Source organism: Halichoerus grypus, chromosome 1 (genome assembly GCF_964656455.1).
Source record: "Halichoerus grypus chromosome 1, mHalGry1.hap1.1, whole genome shotgun sequence".
NCBI classification, from domain to species: Eukaryota; Metazoa; Chordata; class Mammalia; order Carnivora; family Phocidae; genus Halichoerus; species Halichoerus grypus.
In genome coordinates, this window is record NC_135712.1 from 32,119,042 (window position 1) to 32,132,048 (window position 13,007).

General features: G+C 34.1%; 1 protein-coding gene across 8 annotated transcripts in view; it reads right to left on the minus strand.

The window, feature by feature from the left end:
- The window catches only part of ROBO1 (roundabout guidance receptor 1), a 1,118,917-nt gene that overhangs the window by 328,828 nt on the left and 777,082 nt on the right, over nt 1–13,007 (minus strand). The gene's annotated exons all lie outside the window — the stretch shown is intronic.

The following is a 13,007-nucleotide window of genomic DNA, read 5'->3' on the forward strand; positions in this document are numbered from 1 at the left end:
AAACCAGCCTCTAAAGGAGGAAGAAATAAACCAGCAACGTGGGGAAAAAATAACTTGGAAACTCATACTTTCTCACAAAGGCTATATTGAAGTCAAATGAAATTTAAGTTAGATTTTAGATTACTCAATCGCAAATGCTATATAATTTCAAAAAATAAAACATTATACATGACCAGCCTTGACTTTGGCTGTAATTATGAAGGGTGGATGCTAATGAGGATCAACTACTGAGGTAACAGATATTTAATTAAAACACACGTTATTTTAAATTCTGAAAGTCCATTTCAGATAGGAAAGAGGGATGCATAATTTTCTATGAGGAAACAAAGAAAGGACACTTAAGACTGCCTGAATGAGGGAGAGGAGGCATCCTGAGACATAAAATTTGAGATGAAATGAGTCTTGAAAAATGAGCCACGGATAAAAGAAAGGAGATGCTTTCACCCAGAGGCACAGTTACAAAAAGAATATGGTACACTTGTGGGACCTGCGGGGAGTTAGTATGGCCTGAGTGGAAGGTGCACGTCAGAGATTAGCAAGTATGTGCCTGAAGAAGTAGTCAGAAGCAATAATGTGATGAGCTTTGTACATCAAGTCAAAGTTCTAGAACTTACTTGAAGGCAACAGAACTTTTAAATATTTTAAGCAAGGCATGGGCACAGTCATGCTTGGTTTTAAGGAGCTCACCATTGGTAATATGACACTGGACTACACAGCAAGCTAAATTAGGAGGTAATTGGTCAGGAAACTTTTGTACTCTTTAAACAATAAATTCTGAAAACTTGGGACTTTGACAGACAGAAGAGAAAATATAGGAAAGAATCTAGAGATATTTAGTTATAAAATCAATAGGATCTGATCACTGGCAATGTGGGGTGAAAAAGAAATGAAAAATGCACAGGATGGAGGAGAAGAACAAGGCAGAGGATTCCAAGTTTGTGATCTAAGCAGTGGGTGAATGACAGTCCCAGTGAAGGTAGAAAATCAAAGAGTGAAATTTGGTGAGAGGAAGGACAGAGGAGATGATTTATTCAAGTCTGAGACATGGAGCGCTTGAGGTACTTCTTGAATATCTGAGTGGAGATGACAAGTTGCCAACTGAATACCCAAGTTTGACCTCAGAAAAAAATCTCAGCTGGAGCCATAGATGAGAATCAAGCTGGAGACTGAAACCATGGGAAAGAATAAAACTGTCAAGGGAGAGTGTATAAAGGAAGTAACGGCCAATTACAGAACCTGGAGCACACCCAGACTCTACTAAAGTACAGTGGAGCTCAAGACTCTCTCTATCCCTACCCTGCAGGCCCATAGAGCTGGACCCCAGCTAGCGTGACTTTTGGGAACGGAAAACTCAGGCCTAATCTTTCACCAGAATGTTTGTACAGCAGTATTCAGTAAAAGAGTTTCAGCAATAAAAATGGCATCTATATTACTAAAGGCTAAATTGTCATGCTCCATGGAATACTCTTTCCTCAGATTGTTAATATGTATTGCTCAGAAAAAGAGTTGCAGTTCTCAGGGTCTTTTGTCTTGCTAAAAGCACACTATGATGCACCAAAAGAAAGGTATTCTATGCAGCCTTTCTCAAACTTATTTGGCTACTGAGTTTTCTTTTTCCAGGATATCCCACTGAACTTTGCTTCTCCTGAGGAACACACTTCCAGAGAAAATATACTCTGTTAGCATGTAATACTCTGAAGAAAATGAATAGGGTTAGCAACAACAACAAAAAAGAGTTATTTGTATGTAGAGCCCATACCTTTGAAATTCCTAACAAAAAAACATAGAACTCTCACATTCCTCATAATGTATAACTCTCAGAAACGGAACTTTCCAATTCCCAAGTGATATTTACAATGAGTAATCGGTTAACCTCCACAATAAAAATTATAAATAGCAATCACCATCTCCAGAAACACTATAATAAATTATTCTTTATTATCAAGTCTAAGCAGGAAGGAAAGGAATGAAAGAGAAAACTAGCATCAATTGTCCCTCATCTCCTTCATCACAACAACATCTTTATGAGGTGGGTGTTGTTATATCTGGTGTCCATATGGGGGAAGCAAGACCCTCAGCTGTCATTCAGCTGGAAAGTGGCAGAGCTGGGATTCAACCGAGTCCGGTTCAAAAGACTTGCTCTTCCCAACTATTCCATAAATGCTGCTAAGATTAATTCATTAAAATCCACAGCAAAACATGCTTTGTCTGTTCTTCTTTCCAACGCTGGAAGTGTTTGTCTTGATTGCTTGTTTTTAAATTGTGGATGATAAAAACAAGAAGCAGTCAAACCTGGTTGCATCTGTTGTTCCTTTCCCCATGCATACAGAGAATACCTAGCTGTAAACTGCACGATTTCATATTCCTTTTCCTCAGTAAAGAATCTGATAATGATGGGACGCCTGGGGGCTCAGTCGGTTAAGCAGCTGCCTTCGGCTCAGGACCTGATCCTAGGGTCCTGGGATCAAGTCCCACATCGGGCTCCTTGCTCAGCAGGGAGCCTGCTTCTCCCTCTGCCTGCCGCTCCCCCTGCTTGTGCTCTCTGTCTCTCTCTCTGACAAATAAATAAATAAAATCTTCAAAAAAAAAAAAGATTCTGATAATGAACAAATGGAGGTAAAAAGGTTTTTTTATATTGTGTCATCTTCTCTAATTATGATCTTGAATTTTTGAGTAAATAGCTTATAATGTCAGTTTTTAATACTGAGAACCTCAATTCCTATGCAACTGTTTACACAATTAAAATTCAGGATCACTGGGGCACCTGGATGCCTCCATGGGTAGAACATGAAACTCTTGATCTCAGGGTTGTGAGTTGCAGCCCCATGTTGGGTGTAGAGATTACTTAAAAATAAAAACATAAAAAAACTTTCAAAAAATTCAGTATCACTGGTTCCCCAATTTTCCACCAACATACTTCGAGGGAAAAGTCTCTCATCTTCTATCAATAATTGTTGACTCAATTTCTCAAAGGGAAACTTTGGGAGAATTATGCCAAGATCATATAAGGAAGAACACATATGACTCTCAGAAAAGTATAGATTACATATAGTCCTCCTCCCCAGAGCAGGTGGTGTTCACCTCCACTGGGTCACAAAGCCTCTCTCTCTAATATTCTTGACTCATTCATAAAAAGCCTTCTCTCTTCTATCATAAATTCTGAGTTTCTGTAAGCCACCTGACAACCACCATTATAATAATTTGTTTTTATGTACTTATTTTTATGTTATAAGATATCAGGTTTCTATTGTACTTGGTAAGACCAACTTCTTGGTTTCAACCAAACTCTGCATAGGAAACAGAAAAGTAACAAAGAGAGGGTCAAAGAACAAAGGGATGGGCAGAGTGAGGCTTTAACAAGGAACAAGGATGATAATAATGTGAGCTGCCCTCAGCACGAATCCTGGTAGAACCTTGGGAAGAGAACACAGTTGACTTTAGGCATGGTCAACATCAGGAAAAAGGGCAGGGCAGAATTCCTTCAACAACTGTCCGGTTGGAAGATAAAATATAAACATGAGTGACTGAAATATCTAAATATTTACACAACCGCAGCTGGAAAAAGATATACACATAAGTGCTAAGTATTTCAAGGAAATATATCAAAGTCACATGAGATTTATGATGAGGAAACCAAACTCCTAGTTGGCTGCAACTAGGAGTTCCAAACTGTTCCCCCCTTTAAAGCATCAGTTTTATAGGCACACAAGCAAGTAACCATCTAAGAGGCAGATCTTGGTAATATTCTGTTGAGGTATACAAAACACACACATACATGATTTTATTCTTTTTTCATATATATGATTTTACTCTTTTTTTTTTTCCTAGCATGGCAGTAACATTTGTCTCAGAGTTTTGTTTATGTTTTCAAGTCTGTTTCTTAGTAGATGGAGTGAAATAGTATTTATTTCATTAACAAAGTCTTATTTTGATCTGAATTTCTCTTTCATATTCTTTGGCAGGTTAAAATTAGAAAACATTAAATGATTAAAATATCCATTTGTCTCATATATCATATGAAAACATCTTGCAGCACAGAAATGCTTGTAAAATTACTAAAAGCACAAGAGTAGCAAGTTCAGAGAGGAGTTGACAGATGCACAATGAATATTATAGACAATTGGTGACATCTGTCCTAGGTGGGGGGTGGGGGGGTTTATATCTGCCTTGACAACAAACCTGTATTTGTAAAAGAACACCTATATTCTTAAAAGAGCCTTGCCTCTTAACCTTTTTATTTAAGCTCCATTTACATTTTAAGGAGCATACAGCCTCCAATTATTAACATAAATCCTACCAGGGGCACCAATCCTGTAATTTTCCTGTCAGAATTTCATCCTACAAGGAGATACTTGTTAAAAATAAGAAGACAGCATCCATTAATTACTCACTGTGTAGAGAGTAGACTTAAATATCCTCTACTGAGTCATACACATTTCCCAGATACTCACACATTATTCGAATAAGTATAAAAACAGACTGTACCACAGAAAAAACACATAGCTTCACCTGAAATTGTACAGAGTATAGGAATACCAGGGAAACAGAACACTTTAAAACAACTACATGATTAATGAATCATGCCATTTTCTTTAGGTACTTTGTTTCAGCCTAATTTCCTATGATTATCATATCCCCTAAAGATGGGATGGGGGTTCTAGCCAAAATTTAGAATAATCCCCCAAATTAATTGAGGGTCATTGATAGTATCTGTTATCATCTAAAAATGATTATCAAAATTGTCCAATTGGAATTCCAGAAGTGAATCCCTGGTGGTTTTGTAATATTCCTATAGAATCTAATATCATATGGCTGTGTCCCAAAAGATAGGAGAAAGCCTGACAGAATAAGTTAAATTTTAAAAACAATATTGCGTGCTCTCCCCACCCGCTCCCCATTTTTAATAATATGGAGTCTAAGTAGAATAGACTTTTCTGTCATGGGACCCAAATATTGCAGAAGCTACTAAGGCATTAGCTGCAGGAATTGCCTCAATGGACTCAAATCAGGCAGGATTTCACTCTGAGCTGTAACTAAAGGGGTTGTAGGGTTGAAGTTGGTTAGCTGAGTTCATGCTTCCTTTTGCCTTTGAAGTAAAATTTCCAATCAATAAACAAATAGGAGAATTCTACCTTCTGTAAAATGTCAAACAAAAATATTTGCATATCTTAAAGTCCAAATTTTCTCACTCTCCTCTTCATTGGTTTACCTCTATATTGAACATTTACTGTATTAAGAATTGTGCTAAGCATTAGCAACACAAAGAAATATGAAATAAAATCCTTGACCTTAACTGCCTTAAGTTCACCAAGAAGAAACAGCATAGGTGAGGGAAAAAGAAAAAAAAAAAAAAGACTAATGTAGCATTTGTGGGGAAAGTTTATTCAATCTAGAGATTAGATTCAGGGTGCCTGCGTTCAAATCCAAGCTCTGCTGCTTGTTAGCTGTGCAAACTCAGGTAAATTCCTTAACCTCTCTGAATGCTCGTTTCTTCATCTGTAAAATGAGTATAAAAATAATGTCTATATTTTTAGGTTAGCATAATCCCTGGTGCATAAAATATTACATTGACCCCTGATTGGAAACACTGATGTAGTATCTGGAAGTTGGTATAAGCACCATTGTTTAATTTTACGATTTTCCTCTCCACCCTCTCCTGGAATTATAATAGGATCCCTACTAACTAGAAATGTTCCTGTTTTTTTCTAAATTTGTAAGAAAAGTTATAAACTAAGCAAGAATCTAGTTTTAGTTGAGAATTCAACTCAAAATTATTTTCCATTTACACAGATCTTGGAAGGATCTGGCACAATTCCAGCCAAACATCTATCAAAAGAAAAGAAAAACAAAATAAAACAAAACAGAGCACTTAGCCCACTCAACTTATTGTTTTACTAAGAATCATCAGAGGGTGAGTCTTTCCAAAGCCATCTATAATAAAGCATCTTTGTTCCCTGTGGAAAATATCCCATACATATCTATTGATTGAATGTATCACTTTCAAAATTTGAAAGACACACTAATGCATTTAAAATATTACTGCGTGAATAGTCATATTATCTTTCTTTCCCATTTCGTTACAAATATAAAAATCCTATGGGTTCATCCTATTGATCAAGGTTGTAGTTGTGCATAATTACATTTCAAGACAACTTTCTATAGATACACTAAGGTACTAAAATTCACAAATAATCCTTTATTTCCTAATGCCTATCATAATGGACCAAAATATTTAGGCCTGACAATATAATAACTTATTTCAGCTATTATAACCATTTTTCACAGCTGACGAATTCTGAACAATATTTTGAACTGAAAAACAGTATTTGGGTGGTCCTGTGAATGTTTTTTATTGCTAGGGGAACAAAGTTCATCCTAATATTAGATTTTCAACATATTAGGATACCTTACATGAATTGCAATCAACATTAATCTACATCTCACTTTTTAATACATAATATGGAAATTGCAGATGGTTATAAATTTGAGCCAACTATAACCTCAATATACAGAACATGAGCAAACTTCCTTATTGAAATTACAACTCAACAGTACTCTTATAACTGTAAAAAAAAAACAAAAAAACAAAAAAACAAAAAAACAAAAACCTTGCTTACCAAACTTCCTCTGTCCTGAATTTAAATTTCCAAGGGAAAAAATTTTATCCTGAAATTAATCTTATTTTTGTGTTTAAAATTATGTTTTTAAGTCATAAATTAAAAGTATATAAAAATGGGGGCACCTGGGTGGCTCAGCCATTAAGCGTCTGCCTTTGGCTCAGGTCATGATCCCAGGGTCCTGGGATCAAGCCCTGCATCGGGCTCCCTGCTCCACGGGAAGCCTGCTTCTCCCTCTCCCAAGCCCCCTGCTTGTGTTCCCTCTCTCGCTGTGTCTCTCTCTGTCAAATAAATAAATAAAATCTTTTAAAAAATATAAAAAAATAAAAGTATGTAAAAACAACTAGGGATATAATACAATTTGTTAACCACATGAAGTTTTTTTTTAAAAAAATTATTATGTAAAGTAGTATTTATCACTTCTTTCTCTACAGACTTGCATTAGATTTTCATAGAATCTGCACATATTATAGATATAATTTACTGAGTCAATAACCTAAAATCAATTAAAGTACTAAACATAAGGCTTTTGACTTTACATCTCAAATTAGGTAGTCATATTTAAACTATATTTAGAGAACCCTTGAATCTAGGTGAGTTATTCATGTCTTTGAGATGGGGTATAGAATTGTATTTTTAAGAATAATTATCTAAAGACAATTACACTTTTGGAAAACAAAATACTTAAAATAGCCTTTTAAAGGATTACTGAGAAATCCCTGTAGGAATGCAGTCAACTTCACTTATTTTTAAACTTAGTCAGTACTTCTGACATGAACAAGAATTTCTAAAGAATCTTGTTTATTTATTGGCAAACTGTCATTTTTACCTCCCCTGTACTTACCCTATTTCTCTCTCATTGTATCTTGGATTTAGATCTTACAGGCGCTACAGGGTGCCCTAACAATGGATAAAGAGAGGCTGACTCTATCACCTGACTTACAAAATATGGAGACCTATAGGGTGTTCCAAATGTTAAATTAAAATCTACTCACTAGTCTTTATTTTCTAAGAGGGTAAATAAATAATTCATCAGTGCAAAACAAAGCTATGTGTGTGGTTGATCTAATGAAAAAATCCACCATACATGACATATCAACATACACAACTTTTGATGCCAAAAGATAAAAATTAAAAAAAAAAATCTTCTAACTCTAAAAGCATCCTTTTTTCCCCCTATTTTTTTTCTCTCTGATCTGAGATTTGTTGCTTTCTCTGTTTCTTTTCTTCTGAAAACAAGTTTGGCCTTTTTTTTTTTTTTTCTTTTCTTTTTCCTTTAGGAATAGAGTTATAGTGTCACTTTTTCCTAAGATTTTAAATTTCTCTTTAATTGTGATCATATGATATGTATATGCATTTATCATTCTGTATGTTAATGCAACTTAAAAGAGAAATATGATACCTTTAGTCATTATTTTGATGGTGGTTTAATTTTAAAGGGAAAGAGCCATACTATTAGTTTTGCTTAGAAAGCACTTACAATATTGAAATACTTACATTTAGTTACTAAATAGTTACACAACTACTGAAATAATTATACATTTCCAGTGCTTACAATAGCACCTGACACTTAGCAGGGATTCGATAAACATTTGTTGAATGAATGAACAGATAATGGAAAGAAAATGATGGGAGACCTCATGTGTATTTATAAATAGTTTGGAACACAAGATGGGCAAACACCCATGCTTGGAGGCAGTCAGCATAGTCCTGAGTTCGAGAGAAAGTTAAGATCAATCCTTACTTCTGCTTCTAGGGAGCAGACACCCACAGAGAAGAACAGCTCTGAGAGTCAAGGCCTCCTGGACATACTTTAGGTCCACTCAAATTCAATTAATTCTAAGGCCACTGAAACCTTTACAGAGTATCGTGTGTAGTAATTAACAGAGATGTAAGCTATACAATTCTAGTAGAAGAAAAACTGAGGGAAAAAGACAGAGGGAGAAAGAGCTAGAAAAAAAGATCTAAAAAAAAATCTTAATGTTGATTTCTTAGGGACCATGGAAAAATGGATGGTTTTTGTTTCCTTCTAAGTTTCTCTAGTCTGGTGTTACCTTCATAATAAGATATTTCTGTTTTAGAAGTCTGAAAGCCAACAAAACTTTTTTGAAAAATATGGAGAAAATAAAATTCAGAAAATAAAATTCTGGCTAACTCTTTAGTATTCATTTACTCACTCAACGAATATGTGCTACATATAGGTGATACCAGAGGACGGACAAAAACAAAAACAGTAGTAGCTTGCTCGCTCTCACTTTCCCTCTCCAGTTAGTAAAGATGCAACATTAATGTGAGTGATAGACAACACTCTGCACTTAAACAAGTACGTGTACTGACATACCTCCTGGACAACATTAACTATTTTTGTGAGCACACAAAAACACTAGTATACAAACTGGAAAGAGTTGTATATGCAAAATGGCATGCAACATAAAATGTGTGGAAGCAAGCATCTTTGATTAAAACCAAACTTCCCTGGAAAGGCGGAAATCTGTATGACATTAAATGAAGAGAGACCATAAACTCTGAGCACATGGATGCTCCATCATGCCTTGTGTGACCTCTAGGAGTTCAAAAACTAGAAATGGATTTAAACCAATTAACAGCTATCAGTTGCCTCTTCTCTTTCAAAAGCAAAAAGACTTAGTTATTTTACTTATCTTTCATACATACCATTACAACAAGGTAATTCCTGATCTACACTGGCCAGGGAAAATCTTTTATTATTTAAACCTTAAATGACTTTTTACTTCACATTTGACTATTTTTAGCAATTCTGAGACCCTCTATTAATATTAAATTAAGCCCTAATTACATTATCAAAATATGCTTATATTTTTCCTACTCAGGCTGTAATAACTGGTAGACTATCTCAATAAAATGGGTATTGTCCCAGCTTTCTCCTAGCACTGAAATAAGAACCGAGATAGAGAACAATGAAGTATAAGTTTGATTTTTGTTTGGTTGATTTTTTATTAATTCAAGAACTATATTTATGGGGCACCTGGGTAGCTCAGTCAGGTAAGTGTCTGCCTTCAGTTTAGGTCATGATCTCAGGGTCCTGGGATCGAGCCCCACGTAGGGCTCCATGCTCAGTGGGGAGTCTGCTTCTCCCTCTCTCTCTGCCGCTTCCCCACGGCCCTCCAGTCGTGCTCGTTCTCATTCTTTCTCTCAAATAAATAAATAAAATCTTTTTTTAAAAAAAGAACTATATTTATATAATATGGTCTTTTGAAAAAAGTAAGAGTAATTTTCCTTTGAATAAGTATTTTATGTACTACACGTATGCATAAAATTGCATGTAGATGTTTTAAGAGGCAAATATAGGCTCATCAAAATAAATCCTCCTGAAATATCAGGCACAGGCATGAGAAACTGGAATAATAACCCATTCAAGGGGCACCTGGGTGGCTCAGTCAGTTAAGCGTCTGCCTTTGACTCAGGTCATGATCCCAGAGTCCTAGGATAGAGCTACACATCAGGCTCCCTGCTCAGTGGAGAGCCTGCTTCTTCCTCTACCCCTCCCCCTGCTTGTGATCTCTCTCTCTCAAATAAATAAATAAAATCTTAAAAAAAAAAAACCCATTCAACAGGTAACCTTTAAACATTTTTTTTTAAATATGAAAAACAACTGAAAGCAATGTCTCTAAATATGTGATCCTTCTTCATAGGTTTATGAGGTTTCTCTAATTTCAAAGTATTCTTTACTTTATTTCTCTACTTTAGAAAGACCTGGCATGAGGTTTAAAGTATAGATAAGTGGTCCCTGACCTATTCAGTCATATTCTTTGGGTATAAGGATTTGTAACTGGTACTTTACAGGTACACAATGTGATTTTAATTCACACTACAGTTTGAAAACCACTAACTAAAGAACTATTGTTATACCTATTTCTCACATTGAGTATTCTGAAATTGTACACTTTATTAAATATTCCAAGCATTGCTAATACCAGCACAGTTACATAACACTTACCATGCATCACACATTTTTCTAAGTGTTTTAAATACATTAACTCATTTAATTATTGCCAAAAGAAAATAAATGAGTAACTGCAATTTTATGATTAACCTCCTCTTACAGGTGACAAAATCGAAGGACAGCAAAGAGGTAATTCACCTGAGTTCACATACCTAATTTATTAGAGATGTGAGCCATGGTCTCAGGTAATTTGACTCCAGAGTTTATGTTTATACCCTGCTTTCTCAAACATATTATTTAATATGACCATGTATTTAAAAGATTAAAAATAAATGTAACTAACGTATACTGGCAAGAATATGCTATTCAAAGAGAAGAGGAAATACAATGCTATTCATATATTCTCCCATTGAAAAATGAGTCGAGAAATAAAAAGAAAATTTCAAATTCTGCTCTAGGGGTAGGAAGTATAACTTAGCTTAACCTGAGCTACTGTCCCAACTTTACTCAACTGATAAATTAACTTACACTATAAACAAGCACCTCAAAATCAACAGAAAAATATGTTATGCGTTCCTTTTGTAAATAAAAAATACAAAATTGTTACAAATTAAAACAGGCAGTAAAAAGTGCATTACAAAAACTGGAAAGTGTGGAGTAAAATAAATAATTAAATACTTATTCATACTTCTATATACTTATAGAGAATACTAAGGCTATGATTTTAACATCTTTCCTTCCATATATACTCCATATATATATACTCCATATATATGAAGTATACTATGACTGCTTTCTGCTTACTTTAAACATTTTGCCCTTTCACTAATAAGTTATGAGAAATATATTTTTAAATATATGAACAATATATCTTACAGATGTGTTACAATTAACTGAACTTCCTTGTGGGAGGTTTATTTATTCCCAAATTTTAAGGATTATTAAAATCTAAGTTTAGTATCATTATGTTCAATATACATCCTTCTCCATGTATGCAATTATTTCTTTAATATAACATTTTAGTCATGGAATTTGGGGCCCATATCGCTTAAAAAATTTTAAGGGTTGATACATAACTTCAAAAATAAATTATTCTAAAGATGTCTTTTTTAAAAATTCCAGTAATTCCAAAAAAGTTTTGACATCTTGTTAATAATGCTAAATTCCATTTTTTTTTTCATTTGAAACTTAAAGCTCTTTGGTACTTTATCATTGTCTTTCTAAAATACTTTAAAATTCTCTATAACCCTTTAAGGTATAAATTTGGAAAATGGGTATGAATATTACCATTAAATATCTGATTTTTCTTTAATGTCATATTCTCAGTTATATCACCTTTTAAATTATGCTTATTTGTACCTTCAATTTGGTTCACACTGATCAAAACTTCCTGAAATACTGATGTCTAGTGAAATCCCCTATTTTCATTTTGGGTTATATTCCTTAAGGGATTCTAAACTAACACGTACCTTTAAACATTTGTTAATTCTCAAAACAACTTGAATACTGTTCATAGAAAATCATCAAATTTTAATTCTTATTTATCCATTAGCCCAACAACTCAATGTTTAAACATATAATATGGAAGCATAAATAATTCTAAATTTTGATGTATTAGATAATCAGATATATAGCATCATTTTAGGACCAAGTCCTAAGAACTTCTTTCCAATAGGTACCCTCAATGTGAGAACAGTAATATCCCTTTTTTTGAACACAACTTCCCAATAAAAGTATATAGAAAACCCACGTATTTCTAGTTTATTGATGCAGACAAAATTAGTAAGGTGAAATTAACTCATTCTTTTTAAATACAGAAATCCTCTCTTGGGTTAACCAGCTCAAGCTGGTTTAACTGTGGCCTTCCCAATTTACTAATGAAAATCCCCTTCAGTCATTTCCAGGTAAATTAGGGCCGCTGGACACTCTTTCTCCTTAAAAAGTCAGATAAAACATACTAAAAAAAACCAATATCCTACCCAAAATATCCATCATGGTAATTGGTGCCAAAATTACTAATCAAATGAAATAAAAAGTATATTCAAATTGTCCTAAGATACAAACTTTTTTTTTTTTTTTTTAAGACAGAGAATGCATTACATTGTAGATAAACATCATGGACAGAAAAAAAGAACAGTCAGTTCTTGGTCAATTCATTAGACAAATAAGAAAAAAGTTGGTTGTGAGACAAAGTATATGAAGGAAAGCAATTGCCATATTACTGTCAGATTTGATGTTTTTAGTTTTAATACAAATATAGAATAGTCTACCCAATGTGGAAATAAAGACAGAAATCCAATGCAAAGAGGAAACCTATAGTAATTTCTCTACTTGTTTGTTTTCTTTACCTGGTTTAATTCTAAAACTATGAGAATGATGACTGGTAAGTGGCAGAAGTCCAGAAGAAAATAATCCAAAGTGATGCACAAAAGTAAAATTATTTCAATCCAACAAATGCTTATTGAGCA